Below are 12,218 nucleotides of genomic sequence, written 5' to 3'. Positions count from 1 at the left end.
GGCTCCACCTCCTGAAACCATCATATTGGGGATTTCAGCTTTAACATGTGAATGAATTTGGAAAAAACACATGCAGTCCATCACACCAGCCAAAATTCATTTCGGATTTTTTCCAACCAAAGAACTGTGACTGAATCCAACAGAAAGACATGGTATTATCATGATGCCAGTTATCTCTAAATTAATCTATAATTCAATACAAATGAAAATCATAACTGAAATGGAACAAAATGGTTTTAAAATCCACCTTGCAAAGTGATACTCAACTTCAACTACACATTAGAATTATCTGGGGAGCTAATAAAACACTCTGTTCCCAGGCTGCACCCCAGAGCAATTAAACTGGAACCTCTGGGAGTGGGCTGAGGTTATCAGTGTTCATTAAATTTCTCTGCTTGCAATGTGTAGCCAAGGTCAAGAACAACTGCTCTAGAAGAATAAACACGCAAGAATAGCAAGAAGCTTCAGGAGAGAAAGAAAAATAGGTAGATTGTCCTGTCAGCAATTGAAATATATTAATATTATAAAGCTATAGTAATTAAAACAGTGTAGTACTTGCACAAGAATTGACTGACAAATCAATAGAACAAAATATATACTCCAAAAAAAAGATTCAGTTCATACAAATTAAAATATAAAGGTGGCATTTAAAATCAGTAGAGAAAAGGTGGACTATACAGTAAATAAACTTGTGACAACTCACTAACCATTTGGAAAAGTGAAGCTATTAAAATAAATTCTAAATTAATCAAATGTTAAAAGAAGTTTAAGAAAGTTAAAACTATAACAGTATGTTGTGGGGCTGGGAAAGCTAAAATAAAGAATAAAAAAAATTTTTTATGTATGTTGTTTTTGCCTGTATATATTCATTCTTCTTTTGGTAATAGTATCACGGTTTACCTTGGGAAACCATTAATTTTCAATCCATTGGATTAAGGATTGAGGTAAAGGTGAAAACATATTAACCCTGATTAGAAACTAAAAAACATAATAAAAACAATGAGATATAACTTGCTGCCCATCATGTTGGCAAAATGTTTTAAAAAGTTTTATTAGTAATACCTATTCTTGGTTATGTGTGGGGATCAGAAACCCTCGGATTATAAATGGTAGGAAATACTGTAAACGTATATACTTCAATCCAGTAATTCAACTTTTAGTAACATAATAGAAGCTGACAGTCAGCCAGAATCACAAAGATGTACATACAAAGATTTTATTCATCACAGCTTTGTTTCCATGGTAAAAGGCTAAAAACAATCTAAATCTCTTTCAAGAGGATAACATGTATCTATATATGTTGACATTAAAGATTTTCATGAATCGTCACATCCATTAGTATAGCTATTATTTTAAAAAATAAGTGTTGGTGAGGATGTGGAGAAAGTGGAACCCTTATGCATTGTTTGTGAGACTGTAAAATGATACAATTGCTATGGAAAATAGTATGGAAGTTGTTTAAAAAATTAAGCATAGGCTGGACAAAGTGGCTCACACCTGTAATCCTAGCACTCTGGACGGCTAAGGCAGGAGGATCTCTTGAGGTCAGGAGTTCTAGACCAGCTTGAGCAAGAAGGAGACCCCTTCTCTCCTAAAAATAGAAAAAATTAGCCGGGCATGGTGGCAGCACATGTCTATACTCCCAGGTACTTGGGAGGCTGAGGCAGGAGGATCCCTGGAGCCCAGGAGTTTGAGGTTGCACTGAGTTATTGAGTTATGATGATGCCACTGCACTCCACCTGGTTGATGAAGAAAGACTCTGTCTCCAAAAAAAAAAAAAAAAAAACACATAGAATTATCATATGCAAAAGAATTGAAATCAAGGACTCAAATAGGTTTGTGTACATGTTCACAGCAGCATTACTCACAATAACCAAAACAACCCAAGTATCCATCAGTGGATGCACAAACAAAATGTGCCTTATACATACAATGGAATGTTACTTAACCTTCAAAAGGAAAGTTATTCTGATACGTGTGACATCAATGAACCTTGAGGACATTTTGTTAAGTGAAATAAGCCAATCACAGAAAGGGCAAATATCATATGATTCTATTTAGATGATATACTAGAACAGTCGAATTCATAGAGACAGAAAGTAGAATGGTGTTTACCCAGGGGCTGGGACATGGGGGGAGGAGGGGAAGGAGCCAGTCAGTATTTAATGGGTAGAGTTCCAGTGTGGCTAGATATAAAAGTTCTGGAGGTGGATGACAGTGATGGTTGCAGACCAGTGTAAATGTACTTAATGCCACAGAACTATACACTTAAAAATGATTAAGATGGTAAATTTTATGTTATGTATGTTTTATACTATGATAAAAATTCTTCATTGAAAAAAATGTTTTTATGTATTTATTTTGATTTTAAGATTTCTCCTTATCATTGTTGTCTGAGAAATTTGCTTTTATAGTGAGTCATTCAAGAATGATTCTGAAACACAAATCATGAGAACTTAGAGCAAAATTTCCTAGATGTCATCCTTCATGGTTGCTTTATGGTTTGTGATCATCAATCATTTTTATTTGTAATCATTGTTTATAAAGTAGGAGGAGTGTAGGGAAAAAAAAAGAGCAAAGCCCTTAAAAGCATCAAAGAATGTCTTTACATAAGGTCAAAAACAAATGCCATTATGGGAAATCATATCTTAAATTACAAGTCACTTCTTTGTGGAGTAATTTTCCATATTGGAATTTTGTTCCACATTTTCTCAGAAGTTCCGTTTCACTCCCAAAAGCTGCTCATAAAGAATCAATCATGCATGCCAGGGACCTAAACTCTGAGAGGATTCACTTGGCTAGGCAAGAACTCTTAACTAGAGGCAATCTGGTTTCTTTCTCGAGGCTGGAACAAAATAGTGAAAAGACTTCGACTCAAAATAGGAACTGCAATCCAAAAGAAATCCTGTTCCTTTTTTTAAAAAATAAGAACACAAGCAGAAATATGAAATGGGACTTTGAATTACCTTATGCCGTGATTTTAAGAAAGGAACTGCAGCGTATATAAAACAAAATCTTAACCAGCCTTAGGCTACATGACAAGTACTTTTACAACTGTCTCTAGTGCAGCTGTTTAGCACAGAACGTAATGAGGACAGTAGAGAAATAACACCAACTTCTTGTCAGAAAATCCAAACACTAACCATCTGAAAGAAGGTAAATGCCTTCCCTTTATGTCCATTTAAATATCTATTGAGGTTTGCACACAGAAAAGCCATTGTGAATGCAGGAGAGGACCTTATGTAATTGGATCCAAGGAACTAGCTGACTTTGATATAAAGGTCCACGTTTACAACCAAGCTCAGTAAAGTTGTTCAAAAGCAATAGCAAAGAACAGGAAAATTCCTGGTACTAACAACAGTTATGAATGACTGCTCTCCAACCGCTCATGCTTGTGTTCCAATATAAAGTCATTCGTTTTAAGGACTTCACACCATCTGTTTGTGAGATTTATTTAGACTACTTTTGATGATTTTATACCAAAGGTGCATAAAAGTGTTGTTGTTTAACTCTGATATCGAATGATGAAAGATTTCTTGAATAAATTAAAGGGGCATGATACTTTCACATGTCTAAAGTTTTTTGTTTGTTTGTTCATTTTTTGGTTTGGTTTGGTTTTTTGTGAGACAGAATTTCACTCTGTCACCCAGGCTGGAGGGCAGTAGTAAGATCATAACTCACTGCACCCTCGAACTTCTGGGCTTAAATAATCCTCCTGCCTCAGCTTCCTAAGTAGCTGGGATTACAGGCACAGGCACCATGCCCAGCTAATTATTTTTTAAGTTTTTTGTTGGAATGGGGTTCTAGCTGGTCTCGAACTCCTGGCCTCAAGGAATCCTCCCACCTCAGCTTCCTAGAGTGCCAAGATTACAGGCGTGAGCCGCCATGCCTGGCCAGGTTTAAAATTATTTTTATACACTCCCAGAAATACTACCTAACAAAAATACTACCAAAGGTCTGTCTACTTTCATTGTTGTGGTTGACTTTAAATTCTTCATTCTAGTGGAATATTGCACATAGGCATGTATTTAGAGTTGAAGTGGCATACTGAGTCCAGTAAATGCCAGTCCTTGCTAAGAAACCTCAGAAATCTATCCATCAGCAATCTGAAGGTTCAGGGGAGGCAATGCCTATAAATCAGTTGACTAAAATAATCAGATCTTGCTACCCAGTACAGCTGAAAATGAGCACATCTCCATGTCCCAGCAACTCCATGTCTAGGTATAAACTCTAAAAAATATATGAAAATGAAATATATACTAGGAGGTTCATTGCAACACTGTCTGTAGGAGCATAATTGAAAAAAAAACTTTCATCAGCAGAAAATTAGATACATAAATTGTGGTGCAATTTGTGTAATTATGTTTATAATAGAATATTCATAGAAGTCAAAGTAAATAAATTACTATATGTGCTAATTTTGCATGGGCTGGGCATATACCAAATCTTTACAATAGTTTCTTCTAGGAGCATGGGAGGAGAATGGGACCAGAGAGAGGTCCCCTTGGAGCTTCAACAGTATGTGGTATTTCTAAAAACATATTGAACTTCGAAGCATACATGACAAAATACTAACACTTATTTATTCTAATTATGAAAGGTGATTACAACAGCCCACATACTTTTCTGTGTTCACCTTCTCCCTGCCACACCAAGAATAATTCTAGTATTTAAAAAAAAAAAAAAACTTTTTTTTCAGACAGAGTCTCACTCTGTTGCCTGGGCCAGAGTGATATGGTATAGCTCACAGCAACTTCAAATTCTTGGGCTCAAGTGGTCCTCCTGCCTCAGCCTCCCAAGCAGCTGGGATGATATGCATGCACCACCACACCTGGCTAATTTTTTGGTTTTTAGTAGATACAGGATCTCGCTCTTGCTGCAGCTGGTCTTGAACTCCTGAATTCAAGCAATCCTTCCACCTCAGCCTCCCGGAGTGCTAGGATTACAGGCGTGAGCTACCTCACCTGGCCTGATAGTTAAATTTTAGGGGGTTTTTGGTGGTTGTTGCCTTCCTCTCTATTGGAAACAACAAATCCTCTTATTAAAAATCCCTCAACACAGGCCAGGTGCAGTGGCTCACGCCTGTAATCCTAGCACTCTGGGAGGCTGAGGCGGGAGGATGGCTCAAGGTCAGGAGTTCAAAAAAAATCCCTGAACACAAACAATTTCTCTTGATAATTTGAAGTGTTTGTTTTTTTCTTTTCTTTTCTTTTCTTCTTTTTTTAGGGAATTTGCTTTAAGAAGTTAGGATATAAATTTATGCTATAATTATTTGGGAAAACCTTTCTGGATAATAATGAATCAAATTAATGTAAAAGCAATTAGGCTTTTAAAGTAATTAGGCTAAACTCCTCCATGATCAGTTGAAAGTCTAGCTTCTCAGGTCCATATGCTAAATGAGAAGCTAGTGAGTTTAGGATGGAGTATTCCACTGTAGACCGTGGTTTTGTGTATATCATACTGGAGATAAACCAGCCAGGACTTCCATTAGATAGTTCGTAACACTCCCAATCTAACTCTGGGCAAGAGCCAGAACCAGCTATGGGCTAAACTAAGCCATTGTCACTTAGTAGAGACTACTGAGGTTCATTGGGAGCCTGTCCCCAAAGGCAAACTCCATTCGAGACCATTGTGGACTGAAGAGAGGGATCAGATAGGATATTGTGAGATGGTAAAGTAGGATGTTTAGATGGTCCCCCACCTCTTGTGTTTAACTTTGACCCTAGAAATGGACCAGACCTGCATTTAACCTGCAGTTAAACCAGAAGGTTTAACGGAAGTGACCCGAATGAAGGAATTACTTGCAAAAATGTTGGTAGGGATAAGAGAACCACGAAGGGAAGGTGAAGCACAAGTCTAGTAACAGTGAGAAGCCCTGGCCTCACTCGGGTGCCAGGGCAGTACTGGAATCAGAAAGAAGTGAGCTGGGGAAGAGGGACCTCTTACAGAAACCGTAGACACAGAAGGAGGCAGCCACTGCTCAACTGAAGCCCAGTGGCGGGTGGGGGAAATACCCCAACCCTGTTCTCCCCTGCCCCAGTCCCCTTCCACTGCTTCCCATTAGCTGACCCAACCAGTGGCCTGAGGTCCAGGGAGTTCTAGGTCAGCATCACAGGGCATGGAGCAGGGCAGAGAAAGGTAGAGGATGAAACTTGGGGGCCAAACAGAACCTGAACCATCACATTTTCCTCTTAGGGAAAACAGAAAGGTAAGGCTATCCTATATGATAATGGCATACTTGTGTTTTTTTGTTTTGTTTGCCAAGTGGTAGAGAAAATGGCTCAAGTTCAAATTTTCTAAAACCCCCAAATCTATGTTTTGTAACTGTTAATTGATAACCTTAATAGATCATCTCTAGGAATACCTGGTTATGTAGGAAAACATTTGAAATAATCTTATCTTTGAAAGTATACTGCAAGCTGGGCGTGGTGGCTCACGCCTGTAATCCTAGCACTCTGGGAGGCCCAGGCGGGCGGATTGCTCGAGGTCAGGAGTTCGAAACCAGCCTGAGCGAGACCCCGTCTCTACTATAAATAGAAAGAAATTAATTGGCCAACTAACATATATATATAAAAAATTAGCCGGGTATGGTGGCACATGTCTGTAGTCCCAGCTACTCGGTAGGCTGAGGCAGCAGGATTGCTTGAGCCCCAGGAGTTTGAAGTTACTGTAAGCTAGGTTGATGCCATGGCACTCACTCTAGCCTGGGCAACAGAGAGAGACTCTGTCTCAAAAAAAAAAAAAAAAAGAAAGTATACTGTAAGTTAAAATACTTAAAGTTGGCCATTCTATTTATTATATACTCTATATGTTAGACAGTGATAGAGATGAAGCACATACACAGATATATAGAATGTACTCCCTATAGAGAGAATATATGTAAGATAATATATCCAAGTGTTTCATATACATAGCATCACATATGCATAGTATTCTATAGACCCAATTGATAATGTCTACTTCACAAAATTTTCAAGCTAAAATTACTGCATGTTAGTGGAAATGGAAATTGGTATGACCTTCCTGGCAGATTGTAGGGCAATATATATATCAAAAGCCTTAAAAAGGTGCACACTAAAATTTTGTTTTAATTGATCATGTCCAATGCAATCACTCTCACAGACTGTTAAAGAAAGTATAAATTGACTGGTCCACATGCAGTGGTGTTTACAACTAATGGATCACAACCAGTTACAGATTCCTTTTTTCCTTCTCCACTCCCACTGCTTCACTTGACTAGCCAGAAAGAAAGAAAAAGACAGAGAGAGAGAGAGAGAGAGAGAGAGAAAGAAAGAAAGAAAGAAAGAAAGAAAGAAAGAAAGAAAGAAAGAAAGAAAGAAAGAAAGAAAGAAAGAAAGAAATACAGCTTCTTTGGTTTTTGTTTGTTTAGTTATATTTTTATTTCTTTTTCTTTTTCTTGTTCAATGTAGTGCTTTAAAGCAAAGATGATATAGCTTCTTTGGATGTCAGTTTTACTGTACTTACTAAAATTTTCTTCAGTCCAAAAACTTTGCGGAAAAATAAATAAATAGAAAAAAAATAAAATAAAATTTTCCATGCACATACACTTTTTCAAAATAATTTCACTCCCAGGGAATTGAAAATGTGCCCAAAATACATGTATGTATAAGAAGAATGCTTGCTGTGTCATTGCTTGAAATAGCACCAAATATATATGTATGTGTATGTATATTGTATATATTGTGTGTTTGTATATATGTATTATCTACATATACACATATACACAATATATACAATATATAGATATATATCTATAAATAAATACACATATAGATGCATACACATATATATCATAAAACAATTGTAAGCTATTTAAATATGTATCAGTAAGAAAATGGTTAAAAACCTGATCTTCTTCAAGGGTCTCCCACTTCAAAGGTCACCATCCATTTCTTTGTGCACGTTGGAAACTTGGGAGGCAACCTGTGCCCCTTGGCATCCAGAAGAAAGAGTAGCTGGCATAGAGTCGGTATTCAATCAATATTTGATTAATAATTATTTTTTTGGTTCCTTCTCCCTCACTCAGGACATCTAACCCATTGTCGAGGTGGATTTTACTTCCCAAATATCTGTCAAATCCATCCACTTCTCTACTTCTCCACTGCTAGGAATAGAGTCTATTTATTTATCCCTCACCTGAATGATAAAAGAGCTTCCTATTTGGTGTCTTTGCATCTGCTCTGGCCACCTTCCAGTCAACTCTCAGCTGCAGCCAGCTCATCTTTACAAAATGAAGATCTGGTCTTATCACCCCACCCCCAACTCTTTAATGACTTCCTGCCTGCAGTAGCTCTGGCTGCCATAACAAAGTCCCACAGGTCAAGCAGGGGCTTAAACAACAGAAATGTATTTTCTCACAGTCCTGGAGGATGAAAGTCCAAGATCAAGGTATTGGCAGGATTGGTTTTTTGGAGACCTCTCTCCTTGGCTTATAGCTGGCCACCTTCATGCTGTGTCCTCATGTATTTTTTGCTCTGTGTATGTCTGTGCCGTAACCTCCTCTTCTTATAAGGAAAACGGTCATATTGGATTAGGGCCCACCAAAATGACCTAATTTTGCTTTAATTACCTTTTCAAAGACCCCATCTCCAAATAGTCACTGGAGGACTTCAACACATGAATTTGGTGGGGAGGAGAAAAGAAGGGCACAATTCAGCCACGACAGCTGATAAAGACCAACACTGTCACCATGGCAGTGCTGGAGATCTTCGGTTTGGCCCTCCAAGAGCACTCATCACTTGGCTTCGTGCTGTCCCCCATGTCCGTGGGGACTGAGCTGCATGACAGCAGCAAGGGTCCCAGGAGGGTTTGGCAAACAGGAGGCGCCAACTTGAATTCTGGAGGGTGGAGGGAGGATGAAGGTGAAGTGCTGTTCCCCTGGACACCTCTCTACCGGGTGACCTGGGGTCAGCTGCACCCCCCTACTGAGGGGCCCAGCTCCTGTTAGGAGCCCTGTCCACACAGGGACCAACTGCATGCCGGCAACTGCCACTTCCCCTGCCTCCTTCAAAGACTGGTCATTAATGGCTCCCTGCTGGTGTCAGCCGAGGATAATGTTCACCCCGTGTTGCCTTTACTAAATCCTGCCCACATGAAACTGTCCCCAAATTACCCAATTGGATGTGTCATCTGCTTCCTGCCAGGCCTCTAACGCAAAGAAGGTTTGCCAAGTCCTTATGGTCTGGCCGTTGCAAAACTCTCCACCCTCATCTTACATGTCTCTCCTCCTCACTCTCCACGACAACCACACTGGCCTTCTTCCACGTCCTCAGATAAGCCCACCGATTAGCAATATTAATAAGCATGCATTCCCATTACCTTTAAACTACTTAGAATTATATAAAAATGCATGTCATATTTTTGTCTTAGATCAGGTTCCCAGGGGAGCAGAGGCTGAGCTGGAGATTTGTGTGCAGAAAATTTATTTGGGAGTGGCTGGGGATCAAAATCTTTGAGGATGTGAGAAGCAGGACTGGGCAGAAGATGTTGGGCTGTGATGCATCCCCAGCAAGACCTCACCTGGTCCTGTGGGAGCAGGAGCTGCGATGTCCCTTCAGAGCTGTCTGGAATCGAGCCACGGAGGCTGGGCCTTTGTGCCTTCACATCAACAGCCACTGGAAGGGAGCTCCCCTGGGACAGGGCATAACCTCGGGCGAGGCAACTTCCGCCAGCGAAGGCTGGTCCTGGAAAGGGAGTTGTGGTGAGCTGTCAGCAGTCAACGCCCCCTGGAAGCAAGGAAATGAGTCCCCCATCAAGAACGGGGGATCAGTGGGGAATACCACAACAGCCACCAAGAACTCCTACCCCTAAGAATTTATTTATTTATTTATTTTTATTTTTATTTTATTTTATTTTATTTTATTTTATTTTATTTTATTTTATTTTTTTGAGACAGAGTCTCAGTTTGTTGCCCAGGCTAGAGTGAGTGCCGTGGCATCAGCCTAGCTCACAGCAACCTCAAACTCCTGGGCTCAAGCAATCCTTCTGCCTCAGCCTCCTGAGCAGCTGGGACTATAGGCATGCGCCACCATGCCCGGCTAATTTTTTTCTCTATATGTTAGTTGGCCAATTAATTTCTTTCTATTTATAGTAGAGACGAGGTCTCGCTTTTGCTCAGGCTGGTTTCAAACTCTTGACCTCAAGCAATCCGCCCGCCTCGGCCTCCCAGAGTGCTAGGAGTACAGGCGTGAGCCACCGCGCCCGGCCTGAAATTGTTTTCATTGTTTTCTAAGGCAAACTTTGGTCCTTCCCACAAGTGTGCCATCTGCTCGCCTCAGTGTGGACATGCCAGGGACGCTCTCCAGCTCTAAGCACACTCTTTTATTTCTAAGACATGATGTCAGCTCTCCCCTATGTTTAATTAAGTATCAGAGCTTATGCATTTGTTCTTAACAGCAAATAGAAGGGCTACACTCCCTGATCCTGCCAGAGATAACCCCAAACTCTCATAGAGGCAATGCTGGTGCAATGGCCAAGAGTAAGGAGCCACCTGACATGAGCTCACTGCAGGGTGACCTGGGCAAGTGACCTAACATCTTTTTGTTTCAGTTTCCTCATCCATGAAAAGGGGTTCATATGCTCACGGCTCTGACCCCATAGAAATGTTACATGTATTAAATGAGTGAATACATGTAAAAACATTTAGAATAGTAACTGATACATGGTGTGTGCCATTATTATTTTCTGCTTACTCCTATCAAAAGTCTCAGTAATAAGAAATAATATTCATGGAGGATGTTGTCCATCTATTCCTCTAAATATTCAGGGTTTTGCCTATAAAATATTAAATTCTACAGCTCCATATTTTTTAGTGCTATTTTAGCTGCTGGTACAATTACTTCTGCTAAATTATTATCTGTTTTGTCATCTTTTTTTTTTTTTTTTGGAGATAGGGTCTTGCTCTGTTGCCCAGGCTTAGGGTGCAGTAGTAGCATGATCACAGCTCACTGTAGCCTTGAATTTCTGGGCTCCAGTGATCCTCCCACCTCAGCCTCCCAGGTAGTTGACACTATAGGCATGTGCCACTATGCCCAGCTAATTATTTCTATTTTTTGTAGAGATGGGGTCTTGCTCTTGCTCAGACTGGTCTCGAACACCTGACCTCAAGCGATCCTCCTGCCTCAGCCTCCCAAATTGCTAGGATTATAGGCATGAGCAACCATGCTTGGCCTGTTGTGTTGCATCTTGATGAAAATTATAAAAAGTGGACATAAGAAACTTGCTGGTGCACGCGTTGCAAGAATGGTGTCAATGATAGTGATCGTGTTTCACCTGGAAGTGCCTTCATCAGCACCCAGGTAAGAATCTTTCCTCATACCTCAACACTTCTGGTTTAGTCTTGTGTTTTAAATGTACAGATGATTTAGCTTCTGTTTCTAATCACAGCTCCTTCCTTGCATTGGCTGTGACAGCTATTCAGGACGCCATGACAGATATCCATGAATCTCATCCATGCATTTATGGAGTTTTTCCTACCTTTATTTACCCTCTACCTCAAATTCCTCATCTATTTATAACCTATTGTATAAGCATATTTCCATAAATTTTTTATGTTTACTAGAAAATAAAAGTACAGTCATTTTACAATTTATTTAATGATAATTAGCAATCCGAAAATTTCCCTACTTTGGTTATGCCTTTGGACAAAAGTCTGCAAATTAGCACTGATTATTTGCAAAAGTTATTATTACATAAGGTGTACTGTCATTTTTCTTAAGGTTGACCAAAGATAACCTAGATCACAGCCATTATACAATCATACAAATGATCATATAAATAAATCAGACCTGGCTTATCACAAGCATTTACAAAACCAAACCTAGGGAAAGAACTAGGTCTGGGACACATGCATGGTTTTAATATAGCGAATGTTTAGCCTGTCATATTTCCATAAATTGACTCAAAATCCCTTTTTGAGGGAAAGAGACATACAACAAATATGTAAATAAGCAAGTAGTAAGTACTTCAAAGGTGCATACATGCTGATAAGCACAGTAGTAATCATGAGGCTGTGCAGGGAAATCCTGTTTACTGATTGCATTCACACTTGTGTCTCAACAAAGGTTGTGTCACTGGTTGTCTTTCATAAGCCCACTAAACAGTTCAAAGTTGTTGCAATCTCATTTTAGATGAAGAACAGCTACCAATTAGTCCATTGTGCTCATCTACCACTAAGAGAAACCTTTTCCAAGTCCTCA

The 12,218-nt window shown here is 39.6% G+C and overlaps 1 non-coding gene across 1 annotated transcript; it reads right to left on the bottom strand.

The window, feature by feature from the left end:
• Window positions 1–11,810: 11,810 nt before the first annotated feature.
• On the bottom strand, window positions 11,811–11,924 carry LOC142871277 (small nucleolar RNA SNORA72). The gene has a single exon (XR_012919528.1). It is a non-coding gene; the product is annotated as a small nucleolar RNA SNORA72 (small nucleolar RNA).
• Window positions 11,925–12,218: the final 294 nt, after the last annotated feature.

Source organism: Microcebus murinus, chromosome 5 (genome assembly GCF_040939455.1).
Source record: "Microcebus murinus isolate Inina chromosome 5, M.murinus_Inina_mat1.0, whole genome shotgun sequence".
NCBI lineage: Eukaryota > Metazoa > Chordata > Mammalia > Primates > Cheirogaleidae > Microcebus > Microcebus murinus.
The sequence above is the reverse complement of the archived record's forward strand: the minus strand, read 5'-3'. Positions and strand labels throughout refer to the sequence as shown.